The sequence below is a fragment of the Camelus bactrianus genome, chromosome 14 (genome assembly GCF_048773025.1).
Source record: "Camelus bactrianus isolate YW-2024 breed Bactrian camel chromosome 14, ASM4877302v1, whole genome shotgun sequence".
Taxonomy (NCBI): domain Eukaryota; kingdom Metazoa; phylum Chordata; class Mammalia; order Artiodactyla; family Camelidae; genus Camelus; species Camelus bactrianus.
The window spans coordinates 5615379-5636035 of record NC_133552.1 but is presented as its reverse complement, the minus strand read 5'-3'; the positions used below and the strand labels follow the sequence as shown (position 1 = coordinate 5636035).

The following is a 20657-nucleotide window of genomic DNA, read 5'->3' as shown; positions in this document are numbered from 1 at the left end:
TTCCACTTGACTGACTCCTATTTGAGATCCCAGTTTAGGAGCCCGTTTCCTGGGATGGTCCAGGCCTTTGAAGTCTGTGATGGTGCGTGTTGGCTCTGTGTGCCAGATGACATAGGATTTCTCTTGTAGTACCGAGTCACACTGGATTGACATTTCAGTTGCTGCTTTGTTTGCCCGGGGTTAGGTCAGTTCATGTGAGTTGGGAATTAATAATAATATTCTTTAAATATTTGCTCGGCATGTATTTGATGGAAGAAGGATAAACTAGTTTTATTTTCATAACATTTCCATTTCCATATAGAACTTCATTTCTGCTGGGGTCAATTTTCTACAAGTTTTGGTACTTTTAATTCATGATTTTTCTAAGCCAGCCAACTTCCTAAAGGCCACTTAAAATTTGAGTAATAACATTTATTAATCCCAGTAAAAATCTCTATACTGTTCAGTTTTGGAACTTGATCTGACTTCAGCCATCCATGGACAGTATATCCCAGTGGTGCTCTGGCGTCCCTCGTAGACCTGAATTCCTGGACAGCAACCCATCTGGGCCACCCTAATCACACTCCCATCTCCCAGGTGAGAGCGTGGCACCTGTGCGTCTTACTCAGCCTTGAATCTTGGGCCTGTTATGGTGCTGAAAAAAGTGGGGGTATTCAGTGAATATTTGGTGAATTGTTGAAAAAGTATTAGTTTTTCTCCCCTTTTCCCCTGTGCAAAACTTGGCTTGGAAAGTCAGAATTAAAATTTTTATTATTGTTTCTCATTACATAGGTGATGTTTATCTCTATATGAAGTGATCTATTCATGTGAAGAAAGGAAGCTTTTAGCAGACTTTCAGATTGTTACCATGAGTTTCATTTCTAGATTAAGTTTTCTGTTTGGTAGAATGTAAATTTGTTCTCTTTGATAGCACCTGTAAACAGCAGGTAGGCTCAGTTTCAGTTAAGGGCTCATGAATGAAATACGTAATTGCTGAAGGATCTTGTTGCTGCTTATGACATTTGAGGTAGTTAAACAATCGATTCATATTGGCTGTAAATAAATGAGATAATTTCACAAAATCTTTAGCCAAATAACATTACATACTCTCTCTTTTTTTTAAGCTACTAAGTTAAACCTGAAACTACTATTTCCTCTTCAGTTAGGCTTGATAGGAATTAGCTCCCATGAATGAATTCAAGGAGCTTGATTTGGATTCCTTCTTTTGTGACCCTAAACATTATTTCGTTAGATAAGCAAAATAGCATCACTAATATTCACTAATAGCATCTTTTTCCTCTGAGGATTTTCTTTTTTTTTGTTGGGTTTTTTTGGGGGAGGGTAATTAGGTTTACTTATTTATTTTGGGGGGAGTTACTGGGGATTGAACCCAGGACCTCATGCATGCTAAGCATGTGCTCTACCACTTGAGCTGTAAAGGATTTTCATATTATTTCAAAAGTGAATGGTTCTTCTTCTCCAGAGTATATAAGAGTGCCTTGAAGAACATGGGTTTGAACTGTATGGGTCCACTTATACATGTTTGTTGTGTTTGTTTTTAATAGTAAATACTACAGCACTACATGATCTGTGGTTGTCTGAATCCACAGATGCAAAACCATGGATACAGAGGAACTGCATATATGGAAGGTTAACTATAAGTTATACTCGGATTTTCAGCCGTTCAAAGGGCCTGGACCCCTATCCTCCATGTTGTTCTGAGGTCAACTGTACTGTCGTGTGTTGTTTAAAGATTGCTTTATTTTCATCAAAAAGAATTAATTATGCAGAGTGAATTAGAAAATAAGAAATAACATTTTAAGGAATTGAATACAATATTTTAATATTTTGCTTAACTAATTTTTAGAATTTATCTAGGCTTTGATGCTTATTGAAGGTTATTTTTTATCTCATTGCCAAAAAAAAAGATTTGTGACTTTCAAAAAGAAAATTAAACTCTGGGCAAAGAGAAGGTATGGTAGAATATTAAGTAGGGCTAGGCAGAGAAGTATTCTTGAAGATTCTTTGCAGGTACTGAAGTTTGGCTATCATTTGGCTGAAACAAACAGGTAGCTCATTTATAATAAGATTAACATTGTTCATAAAATAAAATTATGCCAGTTGCTTAGGAAAAGGAATTTTTTTTTTCCTGACACTGAAGTCTGAGAGAAATTTCTTACATAGGCCTTTGTAAAGGAGACATTGAGTAATATAGTGAATAGCTCTCTCCAAGTAAATATAATAGGGAGTTTTGAATGGCATAACCCCTAGTCACAACTGGTAAAAATGATGCTTTAAAGAACAGTACTTTCCAATAGAAGTAGAATGCAGCAATATATATAGTTGAAAATTTTCTAGTAGCCACATTTAAAAAGTAAAACAAATGGGTGAAATTAATTTTAAAAATGTCTTAACCTAATATATCCAAAATATCATCTCAACATGTAATTAATATAAAATCATTAATAGTATTTTACATGTTTTCATAACAAGTCTTTGAAATCTACTCACTGCACATTTCAATTCAGATGTTAAATTTTCATTAGGAATACTGTCTGTATTTAGATTTCAGAAAATCTGCATTTTAGAAGTAGATTCATACGCCCACGTTCCAGACATACTTGAAGTTTCCGAATAACTGAATCTCATACATCAGATTATAAATTTAAATTAATTTCAAGTCTTCAGTAGCCACATGTGTCCAGCAGCTACCATACTGAATGGTGCAGCTGTAGAATGCCTACAGCAGAAAAATCTTACCCAGGGCTAGACACAGCAAAATCGCCTGGGGGCTTCAACAGATGTGTCCTTGGAAATGCTACAGCGGGTTTGGGGTGGTTCTTTGCATTGTATTTTGGAAAAGTTTCCAAGATATATTCTGATTTGTGTTTAAGAATAGCTGATCCAGAAGAAGAGACAAGTTGCGTATACTTCCAGTGACGTAACCGCGAGTAGCGGTTCTCGCAGCTAGGCTTTCATTGGGAGCTAAGTCGCACAAGAGCCGGAGTGCAGGTCTGCATCCCAGCCTGAAAACTCGTAGGATGAAGTTTGAATTGGCAAAATTGCTATGCTGATTTGAAATGGAGGGTTTACCAGGTGAATAAAATAAAGGGGGTGGAGAATGGTGAATGACTGTAAGTAAAAGACTGGAGAGAATTGTGTACATCAGGTCATGATCCCTGTGGCTCCTTTGGAACAGTTCTTGAGGGACACAGGAATTACGTTAGGCACTTTAAGAACTGATGAGATTTAGAAGGGAGAGCATTCCAAAGACAGGCACATTAATACAATTTTTTTTTAATTTTTAATTTTTTGGAGTGTGAGGCAGGTAGGTTTATTTTTATTTATTGATTTTAGCAGAGGTACTGGGGACTGAACCCAGGAGCTCGTGCATACTAGGCATGCACTCCACTACTAAGCTATACCCTCCCCCCACCCCCACATTAGTACAGTTTCGCCCTGTACTGGAGAAGAAATTTGGGAAGGAGATGGAAAGCCAGAGTAAGGGAGGAAATCTTACACTTGAATATTTGAAAGAAGGTAGGAATGCTTTTTGCTGGGTTTTTCCAGTGTTGGAGGTTCTCTTTTCATTCTTGTGCTTGCTGCTCTGTGGATTCAAGAGAGCCATGTGGCTTCAGATATCATAACCAGTTCAAAGGGCAGAAAGGGCAGAGGGCAAGGGATGGAGTGGGGGCATGGCAGGAACAGCCCAACTACCATTTTCCTTCAGCATTTCTCTCTTATCAGCAAAGGATTAAATTTCCTAGGAGCCCGCATGAGCTTCCCTTGTACCTTACTGTTCAGAACTAGATCGCTCAGTGGAATACTGAGTAGTCAGTCATTAAATACTTACAAACGTTGTGCACAAAATAGACTGCATGCCAGTGGAACTGTTCTAGGTTATTAGTGATCTCCAGGTTACAGATCCAGGAGACGCTTCCCTGTCTTCATCTTACTTGGCCTCTCAGCAGAACTTAAAATAGTAGAGCATCTGGTCTTCGTTTAAACACTTCCCTCTCTTAGTTTCCATGACCCCACATATATAATTTTCTTGCTTTCTCATCAGCTGCTCCCTCTCAGCTTCCTTTGCCAGCTCTCTATTTGCTTTTTAAATGTTAGCCTTTTTCCAGGCACAATCTGGGCTCTCATCTCCTTATCTCATTAGCTGCCTTATCCATACCACAGCCAAGGTGATCTTCAGTGTAATTTGGATCATGTGCCTCCCTGTTTAAAACTTTTCAGTGTTTCACCGGACACTTTGAGCGCAGCTCAGACTGCTTCCCAGGCTGTGTGAGATCAGGCCCCTGCCTGCTCTTCCTCCTCTTTGGTGCCTCTTCCTCAGTTACTAGTCTGTCCTTGGTGTTTGTCTTCTCTTTCCTCAGATGGGTCTTGTCTTTTCTTCCTTGAAGTCTTCATACTCTTCCTACTGCCTAGAGTGCCCTACCACCTACTCTTTGCATTTCCGACTCCTTGTTAGGTCTCAGTGTGTCACCTCCTCAGAGGGCCCTTCAGTGAAGGCCTTCGCAAAGTTCCCTGTTCTAGACCGTTTCCTTTATAGCACTTCCGTACAAGTTGTCTTTTGTTTGCTTCTTACATATCCAGTATGTCTACAGTAGGTGCTAATATTACTTTTTTTTTGGCTGAATGCATAATTAATACCATGGAGAGATTCTTATATTATTTTGAGAAAAAGAAAATTTACATTTTATTGAACATGATCATACTGTGTAAAAAAATGTTAATAGTCTTTAGGTAGTGGGAACCTTTTTAAATTAACTTTTCTAATAGCAAAAGAAAACTTAAAACCTCTTCTAATTTTCAGTTTTATATCTAGATATAACTTTAGAGATCATTGAATACAATCACTACCTCCCTAATAAGGCAACATGGATAATAATATGCTACTTTACAGTTTTACAAAAAGTTTTAGAGTTTACAAAATACATTCACATAGTGTCTCATTTAAGCTTCAAAATAGATTCTAAGTAGGTAGGACATTATCTGTATGTAAGCCCTGGTCTTGCTACCAGGCATGTGACCTTGGGTAAGTCATCTGCAGAATGAGAAAATGAAGATGCTGTGAGTATCCAGTGACTTTAATATGTATCAAAACATTTTGCAAACTCCACAGTATGAAACAGATGTTGGTAGCAGCGGTATTACAGCTGAGAAACTTAGCTCCCAGAATAGTCAAGTAGTATGTCTGGGGTGTCACAGCTATTAAGTAGTAGAGCTGATAACCAAACCCTGGTTGTACAGTGAGCTGGTAAAATCTAGGGTTTTGAGTAATAACATTGGAATGTCTTCATGACTCTTGTTTGTGTGGGTACACGTGTTTCAGTAGCATTCCCTACTTTTTTATCATGTACTTTTCTAGAAAGCATGAAATAAATTATGTTTTTCTATAGTAATGATGTCATATTTGGAGTTGCATCTCCAGTTAAGGACTCAGCATTAAGTAAACAAAAATGTGGCCAGGAATATATCCTAAATATATAGTATTTGAAATTCAGTATATAGTAATTGAAATTCTGTAATTATTTAACATTAAAAAATCATGCTCAGGTTTAGTAAATGGACATATATGCACTGTATGCTTTGTGTATACATACATACATACATAGAGAAATAAGCATACCGAGGTACTTTTTAATAAATTTGATGGAAAGTAAATTTGCTAGCTATACATTAAATACTTAATATTTTTCCATCATAAGTCGTAAGGGCTTTTGGAAGATGATTTTAATCATCTAAAATAGGTCATTAATTAAAGTTGCCTACACAGTGCTCTCCTCAGTTTTCCCTTTAGCAAACAGAGGCTTTCAGAATTTCATCTTATATATCTGATACCTTCTAAAGGTACTGTTGAAGATGTTTAATGCATGTTTGTTAATGATGATTGTGTTTTTTACTCACTACAGTGAATTAATAAAGTAGATTATTAATTGCATAGTAATATATTTATCCATTACAAAGCAATTGATAATTCTTTTAAAACTTTGGAAATATAAAAAATATGTTTAAAGTGGCAGAAAAGGTGACCGGCATAAACGTTTTGGTTTATTTCTTGCTAATCTTGGAACTAGTTTTTAAAAAAAAAAAAATCTTGACTCAACTTCTGCCATCTTCTCTTCAGAATCCTTCAGTTTTTTCAGAACTACAAGCAAAGCTGATTATAGTTGGATCCAATACAGCCCTCAGAGAAGCAGTGATGCTCTTAAGACTCTCCACTTGACACTATGTTTACACTTACTAGACTAACTCATACTTCAGTGAACAACAATAAAAACAGTTACTGGATAAAAACCACCACTAGAGAAAAAAGAGCTTCAAAAATTCATAGAATTAATATGGCAAACTAGATGTAGAATTGTGGGTTAAAACCAGTAGTTTGGTGGGAAGTAGAAAATGAAGGATAAAGGCAATGAGAATTGAAGTCTGGGATACTCAAATCACAGAATTCAGGAGCAGTGAAGAAGCTAGACTGGCCATCTAGGTTCTCATCTGGCTCCCCATTTTACCAGCTGGGAATCAAGCCCTCAGCAGTGAAGTGATTTTTCCAGGATTATATAGACAGATGGGTAGGTATAAATTAAGTCAGGATTAGGAGTTCCCATGACAGACATGGATAATTAATCACAACTCATGTTGTATTGAGTTCTGAGGTGTCTTCAGAATTCTTCTTAATGGAGCATTTTTGGCAGCCACTATAAACCAATAGCAATTGACAAGAGTGATAAATCCCATTTTGCAGCCTGGCATTAGATGTTTTCTGGTTATTTTCTAAAGTAGACTGATGTAAAGGCTAGTAAGTCAGTCAATGCCCATAAAAGAGGAAATAACTACCCACTAGCTGAGTAAAAACCTTTTTCCTCCATGGCACAACTTTATCTAATTGAATGACTTGCATGTTATTTACTGATATGGGATACAAGGTGCTACTTAGGATGCATACCGGTTTATTCTAGAATGGCATTTCTCGTGCCCTTAGTGTTCTATAAACCCTTAGTTATTTTCAAAAGAGGTAGAATTGCTTGTTAAGAATTTATTTTTAAATCTAGCCTGTGTATACATTATACACACTAAATTGTGTTGGATTAATTGCATGAAAATGGTGTGTAATGAGTATTTCAAATTGTGCTCTATAATTTCAACTTCTTGAGCGCTGTGAAGTTTCACAATAGAAGATATGGGAGGACAGATTATCTGAAAGTATGAGAGCAATGAAATTTGTAATTTTTCTTCCAGCTGTACTAAGGGAGTAATTTTTCCTCAGAAGAGACTAATTTTTATGAAAAGATGCATGGCACATATACCCATGTTTCTCAAAGAGAAGCAGTAAAGAAGTGCCCTTTTCAAAGGTAGAGCTGCCTGTGACTTCCTCCAGGAGGACACAGGAGAGTTCCTGCAGGGGGGTCCAGGCCGAAAGATATCTGAAAAAGCTTCTCAGGTGATTCTAAATCTCTCCTACCCTGAGGGACTCCTGAGATTTGAGAACTTTAAAAATTTAGGTGGAAAATTAAAATTTGATTGTTTTTCAGACCGAATTCTAGGGTGAGAATGGCTATGGAGAGCTGCTGGACCATTTAGTTCTACTGTTATAAAATGGCAGACATGCTTAGTTTGATCTATGTGTTGTAAATAAATAGTTTTTCAAAGACTTTAAATACCTTTTAATCATTGTATAGTCTCTTTACAGAGGATTTTTTTCTTTTTTTTTTTCCCCACCAGTTAATTTAGCTTAGTGGTCCCATGATTCTGAATCATATGACAGTTTCAATATTTAATTTTCTGGTTCTTTAGAATTAGTTCTGATGCCTGAAATGTAAGACTACATGTAACCGAGTTGCTATGTGTGTGCATATATATGTGAGAACGCATACACGTATGTTTTGTTTGATCGGATCAGTGCAATGTGAGATGACTGAATATGTCATGAACTCTGTTTTTATTATCTTTGTTGTTTATAAATATAAAAGTAAATTATGCTTGTTATAGACATTTGGGAAAATACAGAAAAGAATAGAGTAGAAATTTAAAATCACTCATAATTATCTTCTGACAGATATCCATAGTGTCACAGATATTCATTGTAGTCCAGAAATAACAGCTGTTAATACTTTATGTACCTTTATTTTTCTCTCATGCAGTAAATATAGTTTTATGTTTCAGTTTTTAAAATTAACATTATGGAATGATCATTTTCTCAGGATATCAAATATTCTTTTAAAACACAGTTATTGAGACTTATCATTATCATAGAAAATGTATATAAAATGTCTAGCATAGTGCCTGACACACTAGTAAGCATTCAATAAATACAAGTTCTTGTACGGTTGGAAAGGCCTTATAGGATATCTTGACTCTGGTCCAGTCTTCTACCCAGTACAACACACAAGTAGTTTTCTGGCCCTCTGCAAACATACTTACCAGCATGGGAAACTCATTTCTTCATAAGCTAACTGGTTCTTTTATTCCCAGCTCTGATGATTTGCTTTTCTGTAATCACCTCCCATTGGTCCCAGGAGTGCCCCGAGACCTACCAGGAGTTAGCCTAAATGCCTTCCTCAGTGTGACAGCCTCTCAACTCAGTATGAAGATCGCTCTTGTCTGTTTTCCCCTAAGTTCCTGCATCTCTGGGTATCTTGCCCTGTCTTCTAACTTATTTATGGTATAAACATTTTTAGTAAATCAAAATAAGATAAACTAACTCTCAGTCTCCCCTTTTCCACAACAGATTTTCTCTTTTATAAAAGTTTTGACATTCTTACATGATTTTAATAACTTAAAATTTATCATTCTGTTTGATCCCAATTCTAAGTTGTGAGGTTCTTCTTCTATTGTGCTCTTCTTTCTTTGCAGAATACATCTTTTAAAATCATAATTAACTTTTACTTTTAAAAGATTTAAGTATTCAGTATCTATAAGCTATTTATTAATTTTCAGAATTAAAAAATTAAAACATACCAAAATTCAATTTTTAATAAAAATTTCAGTTTTAGTATTTTTCTCTTTAGTACCAGAGGAATCTGATATAGTTCTAGCCCTTTCATTCATGGAAAGTTAAAAAAAAATTTTAAACCTTTTTTTTCCTGCATTGGAGTAACTCATAAACTAGCCACTGAATTTTTATGTTCAAAGTTTTAAAATATTGCCACCTAAACATACACAATGTAACTGTCCAATTGGACGCAGGTTCAGGTTTATTGCTCACTGCTTTCATCTGTCATAGTTTCTAACACATGCTCATTACGAAGATCTCTAAGTGTAAATTAACTATGGTCATAAGCTTAAAAAAATGAAAAAGGAACTCGGTGTTATAACACCAAGAGTATATGGTAATCATTTTTGGTAGTGGGTCTTTGGTGTCTGCCTAGAGATTTATGTGTGAGTGTTTTCCGAAGCCTCTCAGTTTGCTCATTGAAAGAACGTTGTTGACTTGAATGAATGTGTGTCTGTAGAGTGGTCTTGCTCTAACAGTCTGACAGACTGGCGTGTGCCGTCACAACAGAGGAATGGCTTGCCTGCTTCCATTTATATTTTCCCATGTTTTATAAATTCTTATGGCTGCATAGTATTCCATAACGTTGGTCTGCTATATTTTTCTTTCACCTTTTTATTTTTTCTGGATGTTTTAAGCCCATGCTTTCTTTTTCATTGCTGGGTTTTAGAAGTAAATGTTTTTATATGTCAGAGCTCTGTTTTTGCTGCTTTAAAAAATTGTATCAAATCATTGGAGTAAATCTACCAGTAGAAGAGAGGGAACATTTTTTTTTTTACAGTTCATGATATTAATTGCTAAATGACTTTTCAGAGGGATTTATACCTTCTAAGCCCCTCTCCCTCCTGAAATCTGTCTACCCATTAGCCATCAGAGATTATTCATTCATTCATTCAGTTAGGGTCAGAAAGGAAAATAAGCTGAAATTTAGACCTATCACTGTTAATTACTTTGTTGGTATCTCTCTTCGTATATATAGCAGAGGGAGATGTCAAAACTAGTGTTTTAAAAGATATTTTAAAATTATTTGTGAAATTCAACGATTTATTGATTTGAATTGACTGTAGGGTATTTGCAAAAGTAAAACCCTTATATAATCATAAATATGAAGATGACAAGGAATGGCTATTTAGCAACTGGATTTTAAAATAAACTCTCGAAATGTCTGGATATTTAGCCATTTTTCCCCTTTCTCTTGGCTCCCAGAATCAGTTTAGGAATTTTTATCCTCCAGCCATTGATTTTGCCATTGGATAGAATACTTTCACTCTTTGGACTTTTTTTTTTTCAATATTCACAATTGTGGCAAACTTTGTACATTAAGATTTAGATTTATTTTGAAAGCAAGCAAAAGTCATTCAGAACAGAGTGAAATAAAACAATGATAAATTGCATAACATTGATCAAGGCATAAAAGAAAAAAGCCAAATGTGATTTGTAAAATAATAAGACAGAGTTCGTATGTGCACATGGTGTGGAAAGAAGGTGGTGAAGAATAAGAGTGATCTGAAAATACCTCCAAAATAGAAGTTTTGATTCTTTTCCCCTCAATAACAGCAATTGTGTATCTCCGGTCAAAGGGACAACTTTACACTCAGCATTTTTACTTAACTGTAAAATATTTTCAGTTAGTCTTATTTCAGATGGCTTGAAATACCCTTTTTTGCTGAGTGGTTTAAACATTAAGTTATTCTGTTGCCCTAGATTTCTGCAAGAATGCGGTCTTGATGATTCAACAAGTTGAAGCACTTAGCCCAGTGATTCTCAACCCAGGCGATTTTGCCTCCAAGGAGACATTTGACAATGTCTGGGGACATTTTTTGTTGCCAAGACTTGTTGGAGAGTGGGGTGCTACTGGCATCCTAGTGGGGAGAGACTAGGGGTGGATAGTGCACGTCCTACAATGCACAAAACAGCCTGCTGCAACAAAGAATTATCCAGTCTCAAATATCAGCGATGGTGAGGCTGGGAAACCCTGTCTTAGCTTAAGGTCTTGGGCTGAGGGATAGTTAGTTGCTGTATTCAGTCTTCTACTTAACTTTGGCAAGATGTTTAGCCTCGGTTTCCTCATCTGAAAAATATAGTATCTGTTCTATATAATTATTGTTAGTGCAGCATCTGACACGTGGTAAGTAGTTGGTAAATTCTATTACTGTTATTAGCACCATCAACAATAATATTAAGCATGTCTAAAATTACTAGAATGGTAGTTTGATGAGTAGTCTGATGAGTCTTTACAGTTTTTTTAATTCTTTGCTAAATTCTTTCTTTTGAGAAGTAAATCCACATATACTTTGTATAATAGCTGTGCTGCAGTGTAGTGAGACCACTTTCCACATATTTTCTAATTTGTACATACATCAGGCTACTTTACTCAGATTTAAATTATCAAAATAATAATGGTTTAAAGACTGAAAAATTTGTAGAGTGAATGTAGGCACTCAGAGGACTTGAGTCTTTGGAATGAGGATTGTAGGTAAGCGTGTGCACCGTAGCTGCTGCCTTTTAGGGCTCACTCTTCGGTAGTTGCCATGGCTCGTTAGACTGCATCATGGTCACGGTCATCATGGTATTTTTCTCTTCCTCTCTAATGGCCCCCTGATGATTTTATTGACGCACTTCAGGGAGGATGATTAGCTGGTTCAGTCCTTGTACCATGCCTTCATTAAGGATGTTTAATAATGCTACCACCAGTACCCTCTCTGTGAAGAACTGGCTAATGGTGAAAGGAAGAAAAAGGAAGTAAAGACACAAGGAATAGAAGGCATTGTGGTTCCTGCCTTTGAGGAGTTTACAGTCTAATTGAGGAGATATAATAACTTACATGTCTGGTTCTCCAAGGACTAATAGGACTGAAGGTATGGCAGCCTCATATATAAGGCAGGAAATAATGGAGCAAGGTTAGGAAAAGGACAAACCAAGGACAGGCATTTATTTGATTGCAGCTAATTATTCCTTATATATAAATATGAGTCTAACAGCACTTTAAGGTCTTAGAAGTTACAGTAAACGTTCATACTCATTTGATCTTTGCAGTAGTCACCAGAGGTAAAGTAACAGTTATTAAACTGTCTCCCAAATGTACATAGGTAATATATGTAATATAAATTAAATAACAGATTTGAAAATATACTGGGGAATGCCAGTGTGGAATTAGAAGAGTAATAATCTCCAGCACCCTCCTGGGCTAACATAATGTGTCAGGAGACCTTAAAGACGATTAGGGGTATTCGCCAGAGAGCCATATCTTGATGAAAACATCCTGTAGAGACATTACCCTCCTTTGATTCTAAGATTCTGTCTTTACTCCTCAAACATTTTATACTTTTCCTCTCTCCTTTCCTTTTTTTGATCCGAAGAAATGTATAGTTTTGATAGGGAGACAAAAACAAAGACAAACAAACCAACAGAACACTGTTACTAAAATATGAGGAATAATAAAAATACATTAATTAAGACTTTTCTTCTTTAGAGCCTGTTTGATAAGGTTTTGTTTTTGTAAAGTATTTCTACTAATTAATATGTAAATGACTGATTTGTAAGTACATTAACTGCTTATTCCATGGCACTATAATTGAAATGTCATTTATTAAAGAAAAGGGACACTTAACAAACCATATTCTCTTTACATGACAGGTACTTCCTGCCCTCAAGTTTTTTCCTAAAATTTTCCTATTATTTCCTTAAATCTAAAATAGGAAATCTTTGGGGACTAGCAGCTGAATTTCGAACAGTACCTAATCAAAAAGCTGAAAGAATCTGCAAATAATACCTTTCAGTAGAATGGCCTTACCACTTATGGCCAGAATTCAGACCAAGTCATGAGAAAGATCCAAGATTATATCACTTATTATTTTATCATCTAAAAGAATTGTTGCTCTGAAAGATAGGAAGTACATGAAATATATACAGACCAAGTTTAAGGTTTTAGATAGTTACATGGGAAGACATTTGCACATCCTATGATTCCAATAAATTCCAAATCTAATTAGCATTGTAACCACTTGAGTAGAATTATAGATTTCTTTTATTAGGCAGAAAAATTAAGTAATATATACTTTAATAATAAATTTGAATCTAAGGGTCAGAGTTTCTACATATGGTCATTCAGATTGTCCCACCCAAGGCAGGGGCACCATTCATATCAAATGGATCTTAGATTATTTTGAAATTTTTTTTATGTTTGTATTATAATTGTTGACTACAAAGATGGACGATTTGTATATGTATTTTTGACAACTTTCTGGCAGGTGACAGTGTCTTGTTTGGAGGTCAGTAACACATCATTTAGGTTGGACGCAGGCTGCTGAGGGACCTGTCTCCTTTGAGTTCTGGAGTCACTGAGGTAATAGCTATGAAGCGAGTTCAGCGGGCAATCATGGTTGCAGGCAAGAGTCCATCCCTGGGCCTTTCTGATCTTGAAGAAACCTTAGCAGCTGAGTTGGTAACCCTAAAAATTTCATAGGAAAGTTATCCCAAAGTTGTTTGTGGTGGTGTAATTGTTTTATTAGACAAATGTTTACTTCCTGAAAGATTTTGAATTAAGTTTAAAAAGAATACACAAATAAGCAATTTCTCCATATTTGGCAGCTTATGTAGTTTTCATAGTTAAGGGAATTTGACTTCTATGAGTAACAAGAGTGCCTTATAATTGTAATTTTAAAAAAACTTTCATGATAGGAAGTTTCAAATTAGCTTTGTTTTATGAGGGGGAGGTAATTGGGTTTATTTATTTGTATTTGGAAGAGGTGCCCGGGATTGAACCCAGGACCTCGTGCGTGCTAAGCATGCGCTCTGCCACTTGAGCCACACCCTTCCCCCAGAAAGTTTCAAATATTCATAAAAGTAGAAAAGATAATCTAAAAGACTCCTGTGTACCTATCACCATGCTTCAACAATTAACAATGTATGTGCCATTCTTGTTACGCCTGTTCACCACCATCTTCCCCCACCAAGTGTTTTTAATAGAGTATTTTAAAACAAATCCCAGATATCTTGTCATTTCCCCTTAAATCCTTAGGTATGAATCTCTAACAGATAAGAATATATATATAATGATGTCATCATTATTATGGTACTTCCTTAATAACATATACTCCATAGTCAATTTTAAAATCTCCCTGATTTTACTTAACAGTGGGTTTGTTCAAATCAAGATCCAAAAACGATTTGCATATTACATGTGATGATGTCACTTAAATATCTTTTGTCCTCTTAGTTCCCTCTCCCTTTACCCCCCCTCCCATTTCTTTCTCTCTTCCTCTACCATTGATTTGTTGGAAGAAGTGGACGTATGTCTGTAGAATGTACAGGATTTGGATTTGGTGTAAGTTTTGCTTTTTCTTAGTGTTATTTTATTTATTTCTCTGTTCCTCAGTTTTCCTATAAATTGGTATTGAAGTCTAGAGACTCAGTTAGATTCAGGTTCACAATGTAATTCCAAGTCTTAAAAATTGAGAAAGAATTCACATACCGTAATATTTATTCATCCTTTTAAAAAAGTAAACAGTTCCATTGATTTTTTTTGGAATATTCACAGAATTGTGCAAACATATCTGTTTAAAGTACCTTAACAGAAACACGCATTTAACACACACCCTTTACTTGGGTACTTAGTTTTCATCTAATATAACTAAGCTAGGCAGAAAAGGCCAACATACATATGGAAATGTGTGTGTGCGTGTGTGTATGTGTGTGTTTGTGTGTGTGTGTGATGTTATTTCAGATTCCCTCTTAGCGTTGTAGAACTGCTTTTGAAGAAAACTGAGAAAATAATTTTATTTTATTCCCTAAGAAAGCAGTTTTTATACCATTGTCATACTTTCTAAAACTTTGAAGATAGAGTAAGGATAGTACCTTTGGTAATTGTTGAAACATTAATGTCATGGATATTCTGAAAATAAAATCTAAGAAGTGAAAGTGGTAGGAACACTGTTATCCAGTTCTCATAATGAGAGACCCAGAGACTCCAGGATCTTTCTCAGACTTTACATCTGTCTCACGGTATTCGTTAGTCTAAGTTGTTGTTGATACATTAGCAACCTCTAGAATGCCTCACATATTCTTGTGGGTTGTGTCCAGTAGACACGAGCATAGGCTATTTTATTGATAAGAAAACAGTAGAACATTGCTCAGCGTATAGGACAAGGCAGAAGATTGTCATACTTAACTGACCTGCACCGGTTTATTTGGATTTCTGACAATCTTCTGGTTTCTTATGACCTTAGACAACTTTTCTTTAACTTTGAGCCTAAGTTTCTAAATTTGCAAAAAGCATGGGTGATATTTTCTAGCTCGATGCCAGTGTCCTTTAGTTCGTGAATTACTCCTCTGGCAATGATGCATTCTACTCTCTTCATGTCTGGGTCTCTAGATGATTGATTTGCTCATAACAGTCTTTCCTCCTTATAAATATTCCTTCTTTTGCTCTCTCTGATTAATCATTTACTTTTTCCCAGGAATTCATCTGTCCTTTTCCTTAACTATTTTTTGTAAAATTATTCCTTTTGGTTTTAATTTGTACTTTACTGCTGTGTAGTTCTCTTCTTTATTCCCCCGCTTTGAAGCCACCTGCTGCCGTATGTTTTGCTTTCTGTATTGTGAGGCTAAATGTTTTGGTGCTCCTGGGTTTGTATTCGGTAACAACTTTTATGAGCTTACAGTTTCTGTGTTTTTTTAATGAGTGGCATGATGCATTCACCCCTTATGAGCAGTCAGTGATTATGTTAATTAACATTCTTAGCATAGATAATATATCCTGCATGGATGCAGAATTTTGTGCTATATTTTACTGATAATTGTACTAATACTGTGTATGATATTGATGCATTTCTCACATCAGCATGTCTCATTTCCTGCTTGTTTTGCAGAGTTCTGCGGCTAAATAATTTGTTATACTAATCCTAAATAAACTGATAAATTATTTATTAGGAATTTAAAATTTAATAAATAATAATTAATAAACCAATTAAATTTGAGTAAGAATTCACGAGTATTCCAGAGACTTTAATTTATAAATGAGAACCTCAGTGTTTAAGAGCACATGAGGCCGTGGCTATCTGGGGCACCGCTGAGTGACAGTGTCACTAGTCACAGGTTGATGCAAATTGTCTGTGTGGGCTGAATAGCCCTGGGAAGCACAGGCAGCCTGGAACAATCATCGTCTTCATGGCCAAACAGAATGGATTCTTCTTAAGTAGGAGGGCTTGCTATCACTTTTGAATAATGAGTTGATTGACAAACATATTGTAAAGAATAGGAGGATTTCTGAAATGTCTTTTTCTATTTTCCCTCCTCAGGGCAACTGTTTTTCATTATTACTATGGGCTGTTTCAGGGCTTGTATTCCATGGTAGTTGTGTGTGGGCAACAGTGAGTCCTTCATCACCTAACTGTGTATAATAGTACACAGTGTTAGAGTATGTTTTTTTCTTGGTAATTGTTGGTAGATCCACTTCCTGGTTATACTTAAAGTATCCTGTTACGGTGCATTATTGAAATGTTAGGAATGTTGGCTGTAGTCTGGCATATTCTAGTACATTATTTATTCATCTTCCAATATATTAAATACCTCCTATTTTTTAGACACAGTAACTGAGGTTAACTATATGAATTGATTTAAAATGCACTTTTTCCCTCTTTTGAGCTAAAAGTAGGATTTAATTGGGAAACCAAACATAGCCAAAGGCTCCTCATCTCCAGAATTGTTCTGTAGCCAAAAAATGGCAAACTATTAGCATTTTTACTTCTTTTCACTGTACCATACATACCCTGTTCTGACTAAAAACTTTTTTTTAAACTGAAATTATATGCATAGAAGAGCTGCTGTTGTTTCCATTGGCCTTCCCTTGGGAATTTTATTACATGATAGGAACTCCATGCCATATCAAGTCATTTAGAGTCCTGATTTAACAGTTTTGTTTTTAGGTAAGTATGTATCTGAGTCTATCACATTTTAAGCTGTAAATAAGAGTGTTGTTTTTAATGAGTAGTTGATGTGTTGAGAATCCCACTACCTCACACATAGAGGTTCTTTTAAGGTATTTTATAGATTAGCTTAGCTTGACTTCAGAGACATAAAAAAGTCTTTCATTAATAAATATTAAAGTAATACAGAATATTTTAAAAGAAACTAGCTCATGTTTGTGGGAATTGCTGTACATTTCCTGAGAGGAGCTGTAATAATTGACATGATTTATCTGAATAAGTCTGAGAAGAGTCTTACATAAGAACAGTTAACTACTGACCAGCCTGTGTAGCCAGATGCTTATCTGTGTGTCTGCTTTCAAGATTTCTTCTAAAGGAAATGATGGGACTTGAGTGTTTGCCTCCCTTGGTGTTACAGTCCTGAGATTTGCTTGACTGCATACTGAGGCAGGTAGATTCATACTCCTGGTCTAGGAACAGGGCTGTCACATAGATAGAAGCATGGGAACAAGGCCAGACTCCTCTGTCTTTATCTTCGTTTGAAAACTAGGCACAATGTACTTGTTAATACGGTAGCTCAGAATTAATTTTACTTTTCAGAGTGCCTTACATTTGTATAAACTGTGGCATATCGCTGACACTAAAGATCCAGAGCCTGACAAATGAAACATTAAGGGTTTTACACGTCATATTCACATGTCCATATCCCTGCCACAAAATGATTATCCATTCCCATTCCACATACTGCACTGATCATTTGATAAAATGCCCAGAATGCTGAAGCTTGGATTTGGATCTTGGTGCTGATCTGTCTAGTCTATATTTCTGCTTACATCTACAAACTGAAGACACTGAAATATTAGTCAGTCAACAAATACTGGTTGAACACCTACTGTGTGCCAGTCACTGTTCCAGGCACTGGGATGTCAGGCAATGTGTTACTTTACTCAGCTATTTGATTTTGTGGGTTTATTGCTCTTAGTTCTAATTTTGGACATGAGCTTCTATTGCTGATGCAGGCTTATCTGCTGCTGTCACTTACAGTTTTAGCTATAAGATTTGATAAGTCCTTAGATTTATGTATCTTAGACTTCCTCTTGCAGCTGTCATTCTCATTTCCCACCCAAAGGGGTGATCAGGCTCCCTCTAAGTAGGTTTCAAAATCTTACTCTGCTTTTTTTCTTATTTTATAGCCCAAAGCCACTTTGAAACTTCACCGTGAATTACAGACTTAAATATTTTCTGAGGCCAGCCTGTTACCATAAAGGTATGCAGCAGGCCAGTGTCAGTAAGTGGAGATGAGTAGGTATGTGTCACACTGGGAAGCTCAGGCCCCCGTAAACATTTTTAAAAATGCCTTTGTAACCTGTGTCAGACACACCTATAGGCCAAAAGTTCCCAACATTCTGAACATCTAGATGCATGTAAATTAGGCTGTTGACTTTGAAATATGAAAATGAAGTATCAGTTTATTAGTGACAGTGATTGTATCAGTTTTAAAATAGGAAATGCTAAGAACTTTGCCACAGTTAGTGTTATGTATTTGTGGGGTGGGGTGTGTGTATTATTTTGTTTTGTTTAATGTATTGGGGACACCTTTCCATGTTCAGTCATATAGATCTATCTCTCATGTCATTTAATGACTGAAGTTTCCATAGTAAGGATGTGCTATCATTTATTTTTCCATTTCCATAATGATGGGTATTAGAGAAAATCTAAAGTATGTTTTAGTGTAACCTTTATGGAAGATAAGGATTAAGTTTTTTTCCCCTGTTTTCTTTGTTATTTTTAAATACTGTAATTTGAATAAAAGACAGTAGAAATTAATTTTAAACCCAAAAGTTGATTCCAGGAAATAGTAGGTTTATATCATTTACATAACTCTTAGGAAGCCTCAATTTAATTATATTTCCTTCTGGTTAAACAGATGCATGTGGATGAACCATTATAAGGGCATAATTTCCTGGGCATTAATGACTGAAGAGCCCTTATACAGCAGTTTGAAGCTATTAATAGATTCCGTATAAATTCTGAGCATAACATGTTTACCAGTATTCACACGTAAAGAGACAGCCGTGAATAGTGACGTATCTGTGAGAACTAACATTCACATTGTATTGTGTAGATGTTAGGGTTCATTACTTTTTTGTTATAGGAAACAAATAGCTGGTGCTTTCTTACAATTTAATGATTCTTGCAAACTATTACTTGAATTCTGTTCTAATGGAACTTACAGAGTTTCTAGACCAAATTACTTTACAGCAGTGTGATTTCATCTGATCTCTTCCTGTATTACGCTCTCTGGTCTAATTTCATTTTAGTTAGGAAAAGCAGCAAAAAATTCTTATTGGACTTATTGAAAGGGCTTTCCCACCTGGGATGTAGATTTCTTTTTCTTTTTATCATTTAAAATACTTCTTAAATTGAGATACAGAATACATAGTTATTAGAATACAGTTTCTAATATGGAACCCAGTTCTCCTCCCTCAATATGGAATCCAGTCACATCCCACCGAATGCAGAATTGTTTGTGTGTAGCGATTTTCGAGAGGAGATGTTTTATAACTTTCAACACATTTTCAAAGTGATGACATACTGGGAGTGGCAGTGGCCGCAGTGGTAGGTAGTCAATCAGTGACCTGGTATCTCGATGATGCTGTAGGAGGACCAGTTTATTCACTGTAGGCTTTGTCATCTTCAAAGATTTTCTGGTATTTTTTTAATGAGGAAAAAAAATATTGGTAACTGAAGAGAAGAGCTGGGTAACCTGGGACCTGGCACAGTTCAAACTGGTCCAGTGGCATTCTCTGTTCTTTATATTTAAAGAAGCAAGGCTATTCCCAGCACTCAGCTCTGGATTAGACCCAACTTTTAGGAAGGCGTTATTTGCTCTCTTAATAGAGGCCTGGAAGTATAGAAAGCCACACTTGTATTTCTGTAACTCATAGGGGAAATGAATGAATATTGTAGTTTTAAAAAATAACATCATTAATTATGGATGAAGATAAAAATTAAAAAGTGAACATTTCAGAAAATATGTAAGAACGGTATATGCAAATATATATTGACTTGGAAATATAAATCCAGTGGATCTCAAAAATTTTAGTTCTACTATCCACTTTAGGTTTTTCACTGCGGATGAACAGTGTTCTTTGTCACACATAGCTCTTCCTCCCCGTCCCACGAATAATGATCATGTAATTGGGATTACAGTAACTACTATTATTGAATCCTTCATTAACTTTAATAAAGTTCTTTAAAGTTATGTTTCTGGTTAATTTGTTTAAGTTTGAATGATTTTTATAACATAAAATGTTGTAAATGATTTATCATTTTTTCTTTATTTTTCTAAACAGAGTAGCAGCTAAATTTTTTTCTATTTAGTAATGTGATCTGCAGGGTAACCACTCTTAGCTTTTCAAGGAAAATGTGTATTCTGAGTTACAGTGATAACCTGTAAAAGTCCAGTTCTGAAACATTGCTAAAGTAATTACATTTGGAAGCATCATGAATTTTGTTTTTCCTTTCTTCATTTAGTATGGCAAAAACACCCCGCCACACATATATATGTTAAATACTGGAAATAAAATCGTGTTTCAAATTCCCATTCTTTAAAAAAAATCTTTTCAGAATTTAAGTAAATAAAGACCAGAAAGTGGCACCAGTAATAATTTAGAATGTGATTGAACTGAGAAGACTGTGAGTCATTATTTCACTTTAAAAATTTCAAGATTTATATTAAAAGAATCATT

At 35.5% G+C, this 20657-nt stretch overlaps 1 protein-coding gene across 1 annotated transcript in view; it reads left to right on the top strand.

The window, feature by feature from the left end:
* Window positions 1-20657, top strand: part of UBL3 (ubiquitin like 3) — a 58182-nt gene that overhangs the window by 25302 nt on the left and 12223 nt on the right. The window lies entirely within an intron of this gene.